Raw genomic sequence first — 20,474 nt, 5'->3', positions numbered from 1 at the left:
GGGAGCCCAAACCAAAAACACTCGAGCAGAAAAACAGCATCTAGAAGAGCTAGCGCCAGACCACTGAAAGGTTTTGTGGGGGCAGTTTTAATGTAGGATCGGGATTTCTGCTCTCCGTTCTGCAGTGTGGGGGTTCTCCCCTCCTCCAAAGTAGGTAGGAGACTTGTTACAAACGAAACCTCACCTCCTGCACAGTTTGGCAATGACAGCAACAAAAAATTACACACAGTAACCATAGTTGGCTCAGATTGTCTGCCATGTCTTCAGTAAGACCTTAACTCCATCATCCGCTTTCATTTCCCTGAAGTACGCTGTGTTGTCAGTGGTGACTCCAGACTGCGATGGAGTAACACCATCTGCAAGCCGGGCAGGTGCCTGGAGTGCTTTCAAATCACACACCGAAAGAACAGACCCTGCCTGGCAGATGGAGAACTGTGTGTGTGAACGGTGAGCCATACAGACAGAACCGATAGATAGAAAGCACGTTCTGAAAGACAGTTATGTATGTATATAGTGATAGTGTGGTTGCCTGGTGATAAAGGCTAGTAGTTCACACTTGTAGCATAAAATAATTGCCTCCCATTAAAATAGGAATGCAGGATGAATGGGAAAATCCCTATCAAATAACATGGAATTATACCTGTCCTTGGAACTTAAGAGGATACTGGTGCTAATGAAACACTCGGTCGAGCTTGGTACCTCCAAAACTTCTGAGAGGAGTCAGAAAACCTCTCTGCTCACCACCCAGACAGACTGAAGAAAGTACTTAGCACTGAAAAATAACCTCCATCCTTATTTCGTTATGCCCAAAAATAGTCCTAGCCATTCACACCACAGCAGCACAATGCATCATGAACCCAGCAGGCTCCCGCCGTGTCAGGTGCAGGTGTGGCAGCAGCATCATTCATAGCACTCGGGACAGATGCACCATTGCCACATCTCCACGTCATCTAGCAATTTTTAGGAAAAGAGATACATTCCCCTATCTCACATTGCACAAGGTGACACCCAGAGTGCCTGAACTCTTTTCTGTTGTAATTTAGGTCAATTAATTTCCTAACCTGCTTCCTTCATAATTTACTGCCAGCTCAGGCACAGAAGGTAACAGTCTGCAACTCCTGCATCTTCTTTAGCCACCATGTATTATCTTGTGTCAGTTCAGCTAGAAAAAAATGGGTCTTCATTAGCATCTTCCAATTCGAATACTTCCAAATGGCAGTGAAGAGAAAGCCAACAGCTACAAGAGGTACATTTCAGTGAAAAGTTTACATTAACTCTTCAATATCATCAAAGTAAAATCAGACCTTTACAAGCAAAGGTGGACAGGCCCTTTGCTACCAAAGTCTATAGAATAGCTGAGAACTGTTTACCGATACAGAGATCATTATGGTATCTTAAAAATTTTCCATCCATTGCCTCTCATGTTGGACATACATATCAGTTGTAGTCAGTAGAAACTCTTGTAAGAGATTCAGGCTCTAAAAGTACTTTACTGAGTTTCAAGCCAACTCAGTCCCTTCTTTCTTTGAAACTGTGTTTGGGAGCTTGTTTGCTTTATATTTTCCTACAAGATCAAAAAACATAAGACAATAGGCAGAGCTGTGGGATATCGTTGGATTTTGTTGAGATCTTTCCAGTCATAAGTCTCAGATATTCTTAAATACCTTCCCCCCCCCCCCCCCCACGCTGCTATTGCATGAGGGACCCTTTCTAGCACTAATTTAACTTTTGCTGACTCAAAAGGATAACACAATGGGTTTCATATAATTGCTATGCTTCCCCATGCAGAAGTTGGTATGTGGATATAGACATGGCAAAAACTTCATTTCACTATCTTAGTAGTTTTTCTGGACTGCTGAACGAATTAAAGGGATGAAATCAGAAGCTGTTTTTATACTTGTATACCATGTTCAGACTTACCCTATAAAAAAAAAATTTCCAGGATGCTCATAATAGGATTACTGTTTGCTTTTTGATATTTATAAGGAACTGCTAGGTAAAGAAAAATCCAACAGAATAGATGAAACTTGAATTGGATGGTATGTATAAAGCAAAGCAGTGGAAGGTAAAAGGTTTCCTTTCCTCTTCCTCATGCAGTTCTCCGCAGTTTCTCTGAAAGCTTCAGCAAATACTCAGCCTCGGTGATTTACCTAGAGCTGGCTTTAGATAGTGTGGGTTATTAACATGTTATCAATAGATTGACACAAAATACTCAGTGAAATGAAAGCACGTTGCAATGTCCTAAATCCTGGGTTAGCATAGCTTGTGCTACCTAACAAAAAGACATTCTCCTGTATCTTACCAAAAGCTACACCCACGAAGGTTCTACAGAAGTTCTTAGAAGTTGAACAACAGTATCAAGGACATGGAAGTGGTAGAAAATGGCATCCTCCTTTTCATTTTAAAAAAAGTTAGGTGGTTGACATATGGACTGTGTCCTAAAGCTAACTATGATTAATTCAAGATGCCTGCAGACACACTAATGGCCTTTCCATATTTGTAAAAGTAGGTGGCTCTCAAGAAAGCATGGAAACTTACAAGAACTGAGAAGGAAAGTATAAATACACACTGTATTCCCCCATTCAAAGTTGAATTTGACATGGATGTATATACACTCCCTTCTTTTTACCAGCCAAGTCCTGGAGTTTCTTTCTTTGATAAACAATAGGGAAATTTTCTAGAAAAAAACCAGACAGAAGCTTTTGAGTTAGATCTGGAAGTTCCACTTATACAAAACTCTGAGAGTTTACTTTAGTGAGTTTTACTTACACAAGGCATACACCACCCAGTGGCAGCTATACAGACATTTTTGTTAGATAACTTCGGAGACAGCACTGGTGGTGGTAGCAAAAAGAAACATTCATATTTTAACAAGCTCCCAGTAACAAAAAGCTAGAGAGTAAGAAGCATCCAGCAGAACTAAAACACTGAATGAATAGCCAGAAACATCTGTGTTTTGGGAGTAGCCTGCTGAGAGACCCCAATGGGATTTCTGCTCAAAGATAGATGGCAGAATGTAACCCTTCTGTAAACAACTGTAATTTTTGGAATCATTCTTCTGCTATTAAAAAAATCCCCAGTCTTTAGTAAGATCTAAAAATCTAGAGCATTTATTTTTCTATATCAGTTATCTACTTTCATAGGACTTGCCTGCCTTACAAGGGCAGAGACAGATCCAGCGGCTGTATTGTAATACAAAATGGGCCACAGAAAGCTTACAGTACAATTTAGTATGAACAGACTGAAGGAGTTCTTGCCCTCACTGACTTCTTGGAAGCAGGATATGTCCACTATGTGCTCTAAAGCATTTATCAGGTGATAGGGTAGGCTCTGAACAGATGGGAAAAATCTGCAAGCTCCCATTAAGTAGATATGGCAACACTCCAAAAGGGGGAATTCTCAAACATCACCTTGTCAGTCCAGCTGATCAAAAAATACCACAACTTACATGTATTTGACTGCTGCTCACAGCACAAAGGAAAAGCACTGTTTGCAGCAAATGGAATACTTTTTGTGCAGTGCATTTTTGAGAGTTGCAAGGAGCAGGGCTTGTCACTGGAGAAATCATCAACTACAGTCATTTCTATTGGCTAATCTTACAAGAGCTATATCCTCATTATAACTTATTCCTGGCAAGAACACTTTCTTTAAAATTATTATTTTTAAGAAAAAGATTTCCTAGCTGTATAACTCTTTCTGTAAGTGGTCAACATCACTGTACTCCAAAGAATTCTTTATAATGCAACCAACCTTTTAATTGCTCCCCAGCTCTACAAGAGGCTATGTTGAATTAAGGAAGAAGACTACTATTAAAATTATACTCTCATCAACGTAGGGAAAGATTTACCCTGATATTTGGATTACATCTAAAATTTTACTGATGCCAAATGAAGTTGAGTAATGCCTACTATGATTAACTGATGTGCTCACAGTGGGGGAGGATGATGCTCAGTCTTAGTTAACAAGCTATTGTAGTTTTTGTACAAGACACTTTCAGTATTAATGTTCATTTTTGTTTCCTGTTCCTGCATAGTCATAGGCAGAATTAATATTTCCCACTGAAATTTGGGGAAAAAGAATTTACCAACATGAAGTACTTTTGTGAGCCAAAGTATTTGCAAGGTCAGTCATGTTCAGACTACTCATTAGGAAGCATGTAATTGTCAGATTAGTCACTGGAGACTTACTGTATCATAAGAATCAGATTAAGTTTTTAACGAATTTAAGAATAGCAGCAGATAAATATTTTAACAGTACTCTAGCTATCATAATACACACTTTTAATCTCCCCTGCAGCATTATTTTTAAGTGTTTTCAGACCACAGTATTTCCAGAAGAAATTGTTTGCTTCAACAAACAGTTTGCCAGCAATCAATACACTTCAGAAGTACCTTACAATTTATCCTAATGCTCCCTGTCCTAGTCATAGTTCCATAAGCTGTAATGCAGGACCGAGCAATCCACAGCACAGGTACCAAAGACAGCATAAACCAGATCCAAATATCCCTGAACAGGCCCAGCAAAAAGTCAGGAGCCAAGAGCTGTCATGCATCGAGAATGACACCGTGTAGCTGTCACCTCCCACAGAGCTGGGAGCCTGGCCACTGCACCACTTCACTGAGAGGAAACTGTGGTGCTGACAGCACCACCTTGTCTTTCTAGTACACTCTGCCTCCTCAGTTTTGCAAAGTGTCTGTCACCAAATTTAATCCCTATTTTGGGGAAGAATATAACCCAGCACTTTACAGTTCAAAGGTGGATGACCTTTGCCTTACAATATCAGAGTTTATATTTCAAAATAGCATTGATGATGATAATAATAAATCAACTTTGAAGTAATCTCACTGCAAAGCCTACGCCAAGAGTTTGACTCATCAGTCAATCAAAGCTCAGATGCAAATCTAGTGATTTTGGTTTCCTAAAAAGGGGTTTTCAATTCCCATTAGCACATCAAACCACTGACCTCAGACAGGTTAAACTGTTATGCTGATCTCCTTGCTATGGCCATGAGCTCTGGGTTCTCAGCCGTAGTGTGACATTAGGGACACTGCTCAGTTGTGTAGTGTGGCAGTACCTCCTTTGCCAGGGTCAGAGCCAGTGTCCAGCTCCCAATTGCTCTCTTCCCTTTCCCATTTCATCTATTCTCTCTCCTTTCCTTGATCAGACACTAATCACCTGGTGCATGCAGGGCATGGGTTCAACCCAGGCTCTTCAGCACCGGAGCTCACATGCCAGTTGCCAGCTGCTTCTCTGAAAGCCCCTGTTCTGCTCTACATGGCTTGTTGGCTCCACAAAATAAATCTTCAGAACAGGAATGTCTGCAGGGTTATAAGCTAGTGCATTATACACCTACTACATACTAAGTATTAAGAATAGCTGAGAGGGAAGAACTGAATCTCTCACCCAAATCTTTCATCAGTTGTAAAGTTCTTGTTTCTGACTCTCAGGTATGATACCATGAAATAGTGTATGAGTGGCGCACTACACAGACTCTCAGCTAAATACCTGCCTGTGCAGAGAAGTTATTTGTCCCTGAACAATTCTAGCAACTCTTAGCTTGACAATTTTACAAAGGTCTAGAGATACACCAGCATATAAAGGTTCTAGACAAGATCCATAATATTTAGCTTGATGTTACACTTAAGAGTACCATCCTGTGGCTGATACAGGGCAAGTATTCAGAACTGATCTAAGGGGTGCTCCAATCAATTACCAAAACTGATTTTCAAGCTTTACTGATAATAAAAGAGCTGGTGTGAACCAGCTGACAAAGCAAAGATACATCTTTCTAAGTACAGTGGATGCGTATTTTGATTCCCACTTGAAGTACTTTATTCTAAACTAAGAGGCAGAAAAGACATCAAGTACTAAACAGTTCTGGTTAAGGTCTTCCCATCCCCTGCCTCCCCTCCAAGCTGTCTTCATTCCTGTACACCCTTCTCAATTCTGCCAAGGAACAGAAGTACTGAAATACCCCTAGTAGGCCATTCCTGCCCAAGTAAATTCTGCAAGTCACATTAGGGAGCCTTCAAAGCTCACATTAACTCCTATTAAAATAAATACAGGACTTTCTTACAGATTGACCCGGGGTCCTGGGTTTGGGTACTCATTCAAGATGAAATAGCAGTTCGTGTCTGCTTTCTCACTCACATCGTCTTAAGCTCTGGGAGCAACAGAAAATAGAAAGGCCTGGTTAGGAGTGTAGCAGCCAACAGCCCTTCTTTACTGAAGAAACCAAAATACCTCTAAGGAGACTGAAACATGGCCTACATGGTTTGGGGGCAGAATTTTCCTTTCATCTTTAAGCAAAATACCACAAACCTGTCTGTCAGTTTAGTGAATATGTGAATACAGCTCCAGCAGTCTAAAGATACCATTTCCAGACAGATACCTCCTCCCCATGCTTAGACCAATATGAAACAGAATGTTAATACAACTCCTTACACATAAGATCAGGAGGAACATAGAGCTTTAGTGAGAGTTTAGATATGCTGTGAGGGGAATGATGGATTAAATCAGTCCATAAATTACTGAATTTCTTGCTGTGTATTAAAATGGAAATGAATGGTTTCAAGAATTTTGAGCAGTTCTGAAATGCAACATCAGATAGCCCATGTCTTCATTTTTGCTGTGTCTGATGGTAAGCACATCAGTAACTCCCAGTTGTAAAGCCTTTGTCCCAGTTTAACCAATTGATTAAATATTTAAGAACTGTAGTATGGTTCTCTGATACCAGTCTGCACTGTAAACTGCACAGAATTTACATATATTGCAGTTACTACATGTAGTTATTAGATGATGTTGTACCTAACTGCTCTCAACGTTATTACAAAATAGTAAACCAGAACTAATAAATTCTACACTTGGAGATATAGTTACACTAAAATATTGTAATTCAGAAGTCAAGAGACAAATTTAAATAATGTGTTTTTGTAAAATACTTCTGGGTATTTCACTACTACCTCACTCTTAGTACTTTCCGTTTTCTCTGTACATACAGAATCATAGAATTATTTGGGTTGGAAGAGACCTTAAGGATTGTCCAACCCCCCTGGAATCTTGCAACTGACTCTCAACTTCTTGACTTGAAATGTGACAACAGAAAAAATCGTTATAGTTGTTACTATTATTATCATCATCATTATTAAAGTTGACATAAATTGTATTCAGGACAAATCCACTGTCCCAATCCATTTTCAATGAAGAGTATGTAGGGAATCCAGGAGTATCACACTGGTTATAAACCTTGTGTTTTCCTTCCTCAAGGCTTTTGGAGACAAAGGATTCATGTTAGCAGCCCATTACCCATGTCTTGACAACCTGTAATCACCTCCTCCAACTACAACTCCTTAATCTTCTGCTTTCCTTCTCCCTACCTTTGTATCAAGTCTTGAACCTTTGATGCAAAGGTTTCATCCTAATTGTGCAGATCTTATATACTGGTGCAAAGTCAGAATAGTTTCAAATTAAAGGCTTTATCGACATTCAAAACTTGATTTCCTAAAGATGGATATCTGAGTCCTTCAGGAAATCAGCACTGAAAGTGACTAGATCCCCAGTACTGATGAATAATTCCTGTTCTCATGGAAATTTTGGGTAACTGTAGTATAGTTCAGCAGCTTAACTTCTGTATAGATTCAATATACTTAATTTTAGCCACAGAGCTTTTGAAATCTTTAATCCATAAAGAGGGGAAAGGAGGTGGGAGGAATGGAAGGAAAACAGTTAATTTTCTTGCCTTGTGACATATTCTTCAAGAAAGCCATAGGAAAGAACCTCTAGACTACTTATCAAAACCATCCTTTGTTTTATTTTCACTCCTCCTTTCCCCTATTCTCTATTCAAACAAGTTTTGCAATCTTTCCTGAAGCATGACAAAGGTGACAGTACAGAATAGCAATTTGGGAACCAGGGTCTATCATTCAGAAGCAGAAAATGCCACCAGGGAGATCTGGCTGCGTAAGTCACATCCTTCTCTACACTCATATTCATCCAAAGCACACTACCAACTGTCCAGACAGAATTGTGTGATAACATATTGCTAAGCAAAATTCAGGCAGGATTGGGCAGGCAGTTGTCTGCTGCCAGTCCATAAATTTTTTTTTATGACAAGCATTCTGACTGCTGGTATGTAGTAAGACAAGCTGCCCTTATTATACAATAAGTCTTTTTATAGAAGACAGTAATTTTTCCAGTGCTCCTACTCCTTAAGGCTTTATGAACACAACCACTCACTTCCAAAAGCACAAGTGCTTGCAGAAGCTGTGTTCTTAATGTAGGTATTAACTGATATCTACAGTTTGGCTATTAGAATGGTCTAAGAATATATGCTAAGTGTCCAAAATAGGATCCAACCCTCCCAGGCTGGTGGTGTTAGACTACACAAACATAAAGCCTTTCTTGGAATGCTTTGTTTTAAACTGCTTCCCTAGAACAAGCCCAGCATCAGAAGAGCAGTACTGGTTTGATCCCACCCCACTGAAGTACACAGGAATTGTGATTTCAACAGCAGAAGACTATTACTCTTTTGCAGTCTTTATTTCAGAGCTGGAGAAAGTTATTGCATGATTTCCAAGCACTGGGTGTCCTGTCTTGCTATAGCACTCTTGCTAGTTTGAGAAACAGCTTTTGTGGCATTGATGTAGGGGAAGGATTGTGCCTGGGCAATTGCACAGCATTCATCTTTACTGAAGACTGCAGGACTGTGGGAATGAGCTGTTTTTCTGGCCCAACAGCAGCATGGAAGAATGAACCCTCTGCAATTGCTTCGCTGACCATCCAAATCAGTGTTTCCTTGGGCCTAGTGTATGTACTGAAAAAAATGGCTGAGTATTGTGCTTTTTTTTTTTTTGCTAGCTATTTTTAATTTATTCTGCACCTCCTGAAGTATGTGGGTATGTGTGTACAGCACTTTTCTCTTCACTGGTATTTTCATTTCTATTTTTCTCTTCTGTAATGAAAGACCTCTTGCAATGTCTTTCCTGAAGCATGCCAAAGGTGACAGCACGTTACGTGCCCTTACGATCCATATCTCGAGGGAAAGTATGATACTGGTTCAAGCCAAAGTCCAGTTAAATAAAAAAAGGGGAAGAGGCTGGATTTTTTCTGGCACAGCACTACTAGAGAGTAGAATAACGGGAAGCGTTTTTCAGACCACAAGGTGGAGCAGTAGATCCTCACAGGTCTGGGGAGATCCCAACCTGATAATTAATGTAACAACATTTACAGGAAAAAAAAATAATATGGAATTTTAGGGTGGCTCATCACCACCCTCTTTAAATACAGAGCCCAATAATAACAAAGATCGTTCCCAAGCAGACCATTCTTGGATTTCCCACTTTATTTTATTTATTAGGATATTGTAGGAGTGGCAGCTTTTAGCGGTGCCTAATTCACATGTAGGACCTCACTTATCACCATAGCCACAATGACAGCAAGGACAAAATCCATTGATAACGAGAGGTTACCCCTGAACACACCTTTTTTTAAGAGAGTGCAACAATAAAACGGAGATACAGTCTTTTTCCCCCAAGGATTGATACAGGAGGAAACAATTTCTCAAATCCTAAATTTAGAAGGTGCTCCAAATACCCTCAAAAGATTTGCCTTTAGAAAAAAACCAAGCTCCACACAGACTCTCATGGGTATATTCTACAATTGAAAGATTTCTTTTCTCTTCTTCAATGTTAATGTAACCCACATTTCAGGAGCTCTCAGCACCTTTCCTTCTTGGCAGAGGAATCCTTATTTCACAACACAGTAATTTCACAATTAAGTATATTGGACTTACTATGATATTAGAAAGCTCAAGGCCGAAAGTTACCAAAACACCAAGTTCACAGCTTAGAAGCCACTCTCAAAAGTACGTTTGGTACATGACTCTTCATCAACATGCAGGGCTGTATCTGCCTACTGATGTGCAGTAAGACTGATGCTTGAAGAAAGCTCACAAGCTCATGCCCTCAAACTGAGGGGAGATTAGATCTGTACACAGGCATCTTAGTTCTACAGTTTATCACAAAACTAAGGAATAGCTTGTGCTGTGCAGTCTCCTTTCAGAAGAGAAATTCAGATGTGTAAATGAGACTATGAGAGAGGCGAGATCAAAGACAGTCCAGGACTTTGTTTGGTGGAAGAGTTTGATCATTTGCTTCTTTTCTGGAGTTTGTTTCTCATGTATGTATGGCTCTACAGCCTTAGTTAAAATCAATAGATTCGTAAACCCCATGGGAGAAATCCTGACCCAGCTGAAGTCAATGGGTGATTTTTTTCCATTGACGTCACCAGAGCCAGGATTTAAACCCAAATAACAGACATCTCTCTCTTAAGGACTCCTAAGACAGAATTTCTAGACAAAGAATTATGAGAGAAGAAAAACAGAGTAAAGTAATAAAAAACCTATTCAGACTAAACTGATATAGAAGACTTCCACTGAGTAGTAACTGATCTTCACTCAGTACAATAGCTCAGTACTTTACCTAATAAGCAAACTGTTAGGATCACATAGATGATGGTCATTATTACAAAAAATAGATTTACTCTCTGAGAGTTAGACTATGACCTCAGCATTCTCCTATGTCGGGCTCAAGCAGTAAAAAAAAGTACTATTTTAAGAAGTGCCTTTTACTCTCACAGTTTCATAGGGACAAATTATTAGGCAAGAATCTCTTTCTAGCTTTCAAAGCTGAAGAGAAAAGCTGGAAAAGTACAAAGTAAATTCAAAACTAAAAGAAAGCAGGCAAATAAAAGGATTTTAGTAGAAGATCATACATTTTAAAGTATTCTGGGGCCTACTTCATGGTTTTTGAACTTTTGAAATTGGTGGTTAAAGGAATACAGTTGGCATAAGTTACTCTCTTAACTCTACCCTAAAACAAAGAGGCAGATACCAGTTACCAGGCTCTTCCTAAACAGCCAGTTAATCCTCTATTGACTCATACAGAAGCTGATGACAAAATCACTGTCTCTAACCCTGAATTAAGAGATTTTGATATCTTCAAGATCGCTTATATTTTTCTTTCTAAATACCGTTTTACAGTCATGATGTATTAATGATGTTTAAAGCTATTTAGAAATAACAAAAAAATCTCCACTGTGCGACAAGCTGAAAACACCAGACTCAGCCACACTGATTTATCATAAGGTCTGAGTAATCAGTGAACAAAACTGCCCCACAATCTGCCCAAGCAAAAGTTTGCACTGTCATGAAACAAGAAGGATTTTGCTTCAAGCTGTTAATGGGCCTCTGCTTCATCTTGGCAGGGAGCTATGATGGGCCCTGGGGTAATTTTCACATTCTTCCATGGAATTTCAAGCTAGGAGGCCTGTGCAGAATGGCAGTGACAAAGCACGTACTGGACAGCTTGGACTGAGGGGACAATTACATTGCTTGAAGCCTATTAGGAAAACAGTCCACTAAGAACAAACATGAGGCTCAAGTTGCAAACTTAAATAAAAACTTTTGTCTTATCAATTCCCACAGAAGAAGCTGAGTAGTTGGAGGACAGAAAGAAGGGTGTTACTAGCTGGTACTAGTCTAGTACCTATCTCCTACTAGGTAGATTTGTGCAGCACTGTGATTTCATACTGGTATAAATGAGACTCAGTTTACCCTTTCAAGAAAAATTATGTTGAGAAAGTTCTTACTGTCCTCCTGCTGCAGAAGTTTCACTTTGTGCTCATGATGCCCAAATTCTCAGAGACCCCCACCTAATGGCTGGCACACAGAATATTACCACCACTACCCTGTGCCAAATACAGATTTTTTCCAAAAGAAAAAGTTTTCAGTGAAGAATGCTGTGACAGTTTTTGGGAAATGCTTGTGTTCAGTGCTAACAGAAAGGTGCAAAGTAAAGAAGCCACACTCACTTGGAAACTACCCTTGCCCAGACCTTCCAAAACATTAGCACAACCCAAGAATAGCTATAATCTTTGATAAGAGTACAGGATTTTCAATTTTTCTAGGCAATTATGCAAATAGTAGCCATGACTAATGGTAAATTTGCCAATATCACTGTTAATAGCACCACACACAGCCATTAAAGTTTACAAATAAATTATTATGATGCAACATTTGTCTTCTATAAGAAAATATTCTTTATGGCTAGATAGCATACTATTAACTTCAAAATATGTCTGATATCTATACTTTGTAATTTAGAAAGCATGTCTAAAAAATATCAGAAAATTGCACATAAAGAGTACTTCCCAGCAGTATTGACAGAAAACATAGGTGGGTTGTAAGAAAACATGGAGAATGGCTCTATAGGGTATGTAACTGCTTGCCTTCTGCTTTAAAGCCCTGTTTAAGCCTGCATTATATGCAGTTTACAGTACAGTTACTCTACTTCCTTTAGTGGCATCAGAAAGAACATTCATCCTGAAGACTTCATTTACAACAACGGGGAGTAAAGGTTAGATTGACTAGAATTCTTATAGATAGGAACTTTGACTGTCTCACACTTCTGTAATAGAAATAACCCTTTACTGAGAGGAAGAATTTAGGGGATTCCGTTAGTTAAGAGTTTGTAAAGATTAAGATTGTACAGAAAGTATTACACTATTAAAAATAAATCTCTAATAAAGACTGGAAGGAAAAGGAATCTTTTGCTTTAGTCATTGAGTCAAAAAATTGAAGTTACAACTTAGAATGGGATTAACCACCAAATGGTAAGGCAAGTTTTAAGAGTACCACAGACTGCTGTACTTGATTCTTCTCTGCAGAATTTCAAGGCATTTACCTCCTATGGGTTTGTACATTAATCCTCTTGAAAGCTGCTTGGCACTTGTCTGGAGCTGATTTAAGATGTCTTGGGCACTTTGTTTTACCCTGGCACAGTTATGAATCTCATGCTGCCTGAAATGGGTACTGCATCCTCCCGAGAGGGTGCTTAACTTGGAGGCTGGAGGCTGGTTTTTATTTTGACAACGTGAAAAAGAAAAGCAGTCTTTAAGAGAAACACCCTCCATCCGAGATTGCTGAGAACCAGGAATTGCCCTGTTACATGGACAGCACAAAGCACATTTCACATACCCTGCCTTGCTGTGTAGCTACTGCTGTGGCTCTGATTAGCTCTGCCAGGGTAGTTCTACCCCCCCAGCACAGGGGGCATGGCTGGGAGGGGAATTTCCTTGTGTACAGTGGTACAATGTGCAAGGACACTGAGCAGCTCCCACAGGGACAATCCTGAAAATGTCAGAGAGAGTAGAAAGCAAGGACTAATACTGCCTAAATGGGGAGCTAACCTCCAGAGGATTCATCCCAGACTCTTTGCTATGCAGGTGGAAAAACATTTCAGGGATATAAATTTGGCATTCCTGATGCATCAAATGCACAGCTCAGAAAGTGGACACCATAATTTAATTTAGGTACCAAAAGTGTCTACACAGCTCTTCAACATGCCAACGTATGAATGTGCTACACCAAGAAATACCTGTAGGGTGGCAATTTCAGACAGAAATGCAGGTATCACTATTGCACTGTAATTAATTAGTTTGGTTCACTCAGTCTCTACAGATTATAAAAAGAAGGCTGAAACAATTCAAAAACAAAGCACAAACAAAACAAACAAAAGAATCCAAAACAAAACAACACCAAAACCAACCAACCAAAAAAAAAAAAACAAAACAAAACAACCAAATAGCAAAAGATCTGTCTAGTATCTTCCAATCAAGTTTGTAGGTTTTTCTGTCTGAAACTCTGGTCTATGTTAGACAGCAAGTTAGTTCAAAGTATCTAACAAGCCATTCTGGCATCAAAGTCAGATTAATCCATGAATTTTGAAAACATTCATTTTAGTTCATGGCTGACTGAGGGGAAAAAAAAGCCCAACACAAATGAACATACAAGTTTTCTGAGAAGATGAGAAAACTGTGACTAACAGTCTGTATCTGAACCAAAGTAGAACTGTAGTTGCCAAAATCTCCCTGGCACCAAGTCTCCCTACATTTGAGAGACAGCTAAGCTGATGAAGTAGTATTTCCTTTCATGTACATGATGATGTTCTGTATATCACAGAAAATATCTTTTCAGTACTTAACGGTTCAAGGAAAACTTACCACGTGAGGTTATGCTGTTATGGATCTAGTGCTGGAATCTAGGAAACCCTGCTTATCTTGATCCACAAGTTTACAGAAAATACCGTCTGATATCCTCATTCAAAAGTATTTTTAGCCATGGATGTTCTGCCACCAGTAAATCAGGGTACATTTTGACAGGCACCTTGCTCTTGTACATCTGAAGTACAGCCTACACCTTACATGGGTGGTTTTGTTGATATGCAATTGCAGGTGAATATAGCCTTGTGTCACCCCTAATAATTGCAAGGTTGGGGAAAAAACACGAATAGAACATTCCTATTTATAAAACGCTAGTATAGTATTTTTCCCTCTTAATTTAATATCTCTTAAGCTTCCAGTCATGTCTGTTGTGAAGCAGCAGTGTTCTCCAGGGAGGCATCTGCATGCTGACCCAGCAGTCCAGTACTATACATCTCCCCTGACTAGGACCCTCTGAAGAGTTTGTGAACTAGAAAGTTTGCTGGTTTGCTCCCAACAGTGTTATCTGTCCAGGAAAGGATACTACCACTCCTACAACCCCTGTCCTATTGAACATAGCAATAGGGATGGCATAAATAACAGTCTACAAGCTGTCTCCACAGTCCTGCTCACTTTCTCTCTCATTTCTTGTTTAAACCAGCCAGGTAGTTAAAACAGAAAAAGGCACAAAATCAAGCCAGTGGATTTGGGCAGGAATGTTAGCAGCTAGGCTTTCATATTGTTACAAACTCCCATGTATTTACTTACCCATCTACAGATAAAACTCTCCTTGTTGCATTGATCTAGAAACAAAAGATCCAACTCCAATAGCATCTCTGCTATAGAAGCACAAGGTTAAAAGTTATCGCTGCAACCTGTAAACCAGATTTTTTGGACTTTCTATGGCCACACTCATGGCAAATGATGGGAATTGTTCTTTTCCTAAGCCACCCACGGTGAGTGTGGCGAAGATCAGCAGCAGGAAACCCCTGCAAAACTCCAGAGCTCCTCACTGCCATACTGTCCATCTTGAATCAACCTGATTTATATTCTCTCAAACCCACCATGTCTCTTCGTTTATTCTTTAATTTCCTATCAAACAACACAGGCCAGAGTCCTGTTCTTGTATGTGCCTGCAATTATCTTTAAACTACACATTGTTGTGAATGTGATCGTTTCATTAATTTATGTAAATAGGACCTTGGCCAATGACTTGGCTGTTATTTGTGAATGAATCATTCTGCTCTGAGTGGCTGGATATATTTAACTCTCATTAATTTGTTCAAAATAGCTACTAATGGGTTTCTTTAGCTCATGATTCTTGTAACAAAAGGCAAAAGGATGATTGGATTTGCACGGGGAGGGCCTAGGTAACCCTTTCTGTTACTATCCAGTGACCAGCTTATAAATACACTGCACTTCAAGTTACTTCAAGTGATTTTAAGGCAGTAGCAGGTTAACAGCTCAAGACAAAAAATGCAGGCTTCAGTTGGCCTCAGCCAGCAGCACTGAACCATTTCTGGAAACTATTTTTCACTTTCTTTTGAGTGAAAGGAATGCTGTTAAAATTGCAATTCTGAAAAAACTGAAGGCTGTGAGACCAAATTGAGAGTAGTAATATAAATAGGTTCAAATCTAGCAACAGTTTGTTAGAGGGAGTAGCTAAATATAAAGGCTTCAAGAGAAACATGCCACTCATCATGGTATAGATCCACTGGTTTTATGATTCAGAAATACTTTCCATCAAAAAATGTTGCATACTTGGAAGATTTTATTGTATACTTGGAGAATTTTATATGTGTAAAGTACTGCTGAAGTTTTTATAGTATGTCATGCGATCTGTTTTGCAGAAAAATGTTATTTTTGACAACTATACTCTCTTACTAGCTGGGCTCAACGTCATCATATAGCAGCTGTTAACATCATCATCATCTTGTCTTTGACCTGAGGTTACATCATGCTCCTTTGTAGCGCTGACTTCTCTTTGCTGTACCACACAGACCCTTCTTGCTTTTAATCTCAGGTCAGTAAGGTCTTAGTGTTTCACCCCATCTTCCCAGGCATCAGCAGCAGGCTCCAGCTCCCCTCCTTCAGAGGTGCCCTTGCAGGCTGTGCAAGCTTGGTGGGCTGTTTGCTGAAAAGCCAGATAACATTCATGCACTAGAAACACCTGCCTTATCCCAATTACCTAGTTTTCTACCCATGATGATCTCATACAATCTGGATTTCAAGATTTCAGAGCTAGTGACTTTGTTTTTCATTCACAAGAGTCTGCAGAGATTAGACTTTCTACCCATTTTCCTTGTTGTCCAAGCAAACGTACTACATTCTACCAGCTGTTTGTTGATATTGTTTGGAGTACTATTTTTTTTGTATGGAAAAAAAGCAGTGTTGATCAATGTTAGTAGAGCTATCCACTTGTATTTCAGTTCACCAATTGGGAGATCTCTGCTTTTAGACTTTTCCTGCACAAATACTGGAAACACTCCTGTTGGAAAATATACTGCAATATTTGCTCAAAGTTTGTTGTTTTAGCAGACACCCCTGCCAATATAACATTTTGACTAGAAATAACCATGGTAACAAATGCAGAAGGCTAACAAGCAGAAAGAGTTCAAAATTGTTTCAACTACCCCTGTCCTGGCCTACTTCTTGTATGTGCCTCAAAAATCCTTTTAGGATAACCACAGCTGTTTAAATTATCTTTTTTCAACCATTAGTAAATTAATGCTTCTTTCTTTCTGCGATTTAAAAGCGAGATGAGACCTCCCGGTAGGATTGAGAAGAATATTTAGAGCTTTTGCTTCCCACCCCTTAGGATGCTGGGAATGCTGACAAAGAAAGGAAACACTCTGTGTGGATTCTAGTATACCAAAATTAAGAAGTTGTTTTGGCACAGAACACAGGAATGCAAAGTCTGTCTTGTATTTTTACATTAAATTAATTAAATGTAATAGTTTTTAAAAAGAATTCTGTGTAAGTTTCCACTTGAAGTTTCACACAGATAGTTCTTGTAGAAGATGAGGGTTTGACCTAACCTAGTTTTGCATAAGACATAAGGCTGTCTTAACCCCATATTTGCACTGGTACCTTAAAGGGACATGTATGGATCCTGTGAAACCTGATAGGAGAGAGATGTAGCAGCTCACAGCAGTCTAAGGCCAACCTGTGGCTTTCGAGCTGCATGTGACTCAGTAGAGAGTCAAGCATGGCTCTTGTGCCAGAGCTGTATTACAGATGTTAATTGCTTCAGATTCTTAGCTGTAGAAGGAAATCAGGAGCCATTAGGGATTGCTGAAACTAGTGTTGCCTTGTGGGATGCAGCTGTGTGCTCACACCGGGGGGAGTGGAATCCCCTCGAGTGCTATCGGCGTGTTACTGCCAAAGCAGCGATCGCACAGATTGCGTTCCCTCAGCGAGCTGAGGTAGGGAGATTTTGGCAAGCTTGTCTGAAGTGTTAGCCAGGCTCTGCTTCCTAAGAGTTCAGCTGTCTGGCCTATCCAAATCTGACATTGGATTCAAGCAATTAAAGCACTGCAGTTTCTGTGGCCAGAGGCACAGGCAGGAGGGACACAGCTGACATCATGCCACCCTTCCTAACACACTCTGACTTCCTGTACTGGGTAGGCATTAACAGCAAGTGCTCCTGCAGAGAAGTCTGGTCTGATGCTTCAATTCACACCATTGGATCTAAAGCAAGAGGCCCACCACAACTGCTTTGCCTCTTCCCTGGCCCAAAGGATGCTCACACAATACTGGACTGTAAGAAGTCTTCCAAACAACACCTCTTGTTCATAGGAGACAGTTCCAAAACAGCCCAATGATGGAGACCCTGTGACACTGGTCAGCTCTCACACACAAGCTGTTCACAAGAATTTGCAGACTATTCTATTCTGTATCTACTTCATGTGAAAATCTGAATGATACTTTGACCATCATTTATTTTTCTTTGAGGGGGCCTTGATCCCAGAAAGGGTTGAGTGAACACTGTGAAAACGGATTCTGGATATTGCCAAGGAAAATAAGAGCAAATATAAAGATATTTACAAAAATACCTGACTTTTTGTTATTTTTGACCTAACCAGAAGCTGCTAAACAAGAAGTTTCTAGAAGACTCCAAAACATTAAGTCAAATTAATATGACTAAGCACCCTTACTTTGGTATTTATTTCAATTTCAAAATACTTCAATCACTTCGCACCTGAAAAGTAACCCAGCTATGAAGCCCTGCCATACTGTGTAACTGCTCTTTGATGAAAATTACACCACACCTTATTAATCCCTTGCGGGGGCAGGGCGGGGGAAGAAAAAAAAGAAAGAAACCTCCTTTAACTAAAGCCTGGAATGACTCGCAGCCAAACAGATGACACTTAAGCAAGTATGCCTAAGTACAGTGCACTTCACAGTTCGTCTTGGTATTAGTCATACATACAAACTGCGTATTTTAAACTAGCATTTAATAGGTATGTCCACTACATATCCCCAGGATTAATCTTCTCAAATAAAAATTTCCCTGAATAGGCATCATGTTTTCCACAGTCTCATGACATTAATCAAACATCACTCCATACCTCCCAAATACAAGCCAGGTTTGTGAGTCAGCTCCATACACTGTAATACGATCAAAGCAAGACAAGTATGGCACTTCAAAAGCTCACTTGCAGGAAATCTGACAGTAAAACCACCTAAAATAATTTTTCCAGATACTAGATAAAGTGAAAGCAATATGTAGTATCCCAGACTGATTTTGCTGAGTATGTTGCAACATTGAACAAAGCTCAGAAGTGCAGGGTATCAAGTATCTGTTGACTACAAATTTTTTTGTGTACAGTATTCAAACATACAACAGTTCAACATGACAATCATAGAAAACAGATTACAAGCAACACTAAAATATTACCAAAAATGTATCAGTGATACTCTAGTAGCTTATGCAAATGCAGGTTGCATTTACATTGCACTCCATCATGAAGAAAATTCTTGCCCCCAAAGTGATAAAATCAATATATTTCAATTTTTAATTTGCATTCTCAAAGCTATTATTCTTAGCTATTCTTTCTTTCTATTGATATACCTTGTCTCTGTTTCATTGCAAGGTTTCAACTTTCAAATGACTAAACTTACTACTGAATGCTGAATACATTGTCCTTACCATTATGCTACAGCACGTTACTTTTAGAAGTAGATTGGTGGTATGACTAAGAGAGCAGAGTTTGTTTTTCCATTCTATTCTCCAGTATGTAGTCAAAATTCCCTTTCTGAGCAGTTTTGCTAGGCACCTTACACCAGTAATATCTGTGAAAAGCAAGCTCAAAAGGTAAAGGAACAACCATTCAGACTTTTAAAAGCACAACAATAGTTTCAAACATACTTTTTAAATATGCACTTCATTCTGCTTACTGGCATGTTTTAGAAAGCTACAGTCATGCTTTCAGCTTTTTACCTTCTTTGAGTGTATAAATTTAGGAGCCATGTAAACTTGCTTCCTTTTACAAAGGAAGTTTTCAAATTTACTAAACCAGCACAACAGATTTTAAAGGTTTGCAAAAGTTTGTACTGCTTGCTATTGGGAGAAATAGACAAACTGCTGTTGTTTTTCCTTTGCTGAAAAATTCAACCATGATATTCACAATCTTTCCTTTCCATAGGTAACTCCTAGGGACATTAGTCAGTTATTCAGGGTATGTAATTACTCTGTCAGCTCTCTAGTTATTAAACCAATCCAATAATGGTTTTAATACAGGCAAGTTTCATATTAATTGAACTGTTCTTGACCAAGCAAGCTACACAATATAATAAAAGCTACTCTTTGCATGTACCACAAAGCAGAGAACTGACAGAGTACACAGTTATTAAACATGCCACCAGCTATAATTGCTTTACAGTATCACATGTAGCCAAGCACTGGGACAATCTTCTTTCTGTGACCTGGATCATGTAAAATAACTAAGAAATTTACAAATAGTTTCTACATTAGATGATCCTTTTGTATTTCAGCTGGCAATACTTTTTATGCTATAGTAGCTCACACACCAAGATTTTTCCAAAGGCAACAGTTTCTCAGTGACAGTAAAAACTCACAGGAGAATGCTAAGCCTTGTGAAGTGATGCATTCCAGGAAAGTGTCAGCAAGCCCAGCACTGTCCTGCTGCAATATCAAGATGCTGTACTTGGGCCTAGCAGGAACCTCCACATCCTCCACAGGATGGAACCTCCACATGAGCATCAATAGGTTGGAAAGGGGTGTGTTGTCTGACCCATTTCATAGGAATATGGGAATTTATTATAGCAAAATCCAAAATAGGTCATGGATGCCCAAATTCTATATAATTAACCAGTAGTAATTAATTTTCAAGCCAGCAGTTCCTGCAGACACTTCACACAGTGGTTTAAGCTGCAATTACAGGATCTCACATTTTTTTCATCTGTTACTGGTT

General features: G+C 39.3%; 1 protein-coding gene across 1 annotated transcript in view; it reads left to right on the top strand.

Moving 5' to 3' along the window:
* Window positions 1–20,474, top strand: part of SLC6A2 (solute carrier family 6 member 2) — a 58,543-nt gene that overhangs the window by 953 nt on the left and 37,116 nt on the right.

Source organism: Corvus kubaryi, unplaced genomic scaffold (assembly GCF_017639235.1).
Source record: "Corvus kubaryi isolate FWS band 111438036 unplaced genomic scaffold, C.kubaryi_AGA036_p1.0 37300, whole genome shotgun sequence".
In the NCBI taxonomy this organism is placed as follows: Eukaryota; Metazoa; Chordata; class Aves; order Passeriformes; family Corvidae; genus Corvus; species Corvus kubaryi.
The sequence above is the reverse complement of the archived record's forward strand: the minus strand, read 5'-3'. Positions and strand labels throughout refer to the sequence as shown.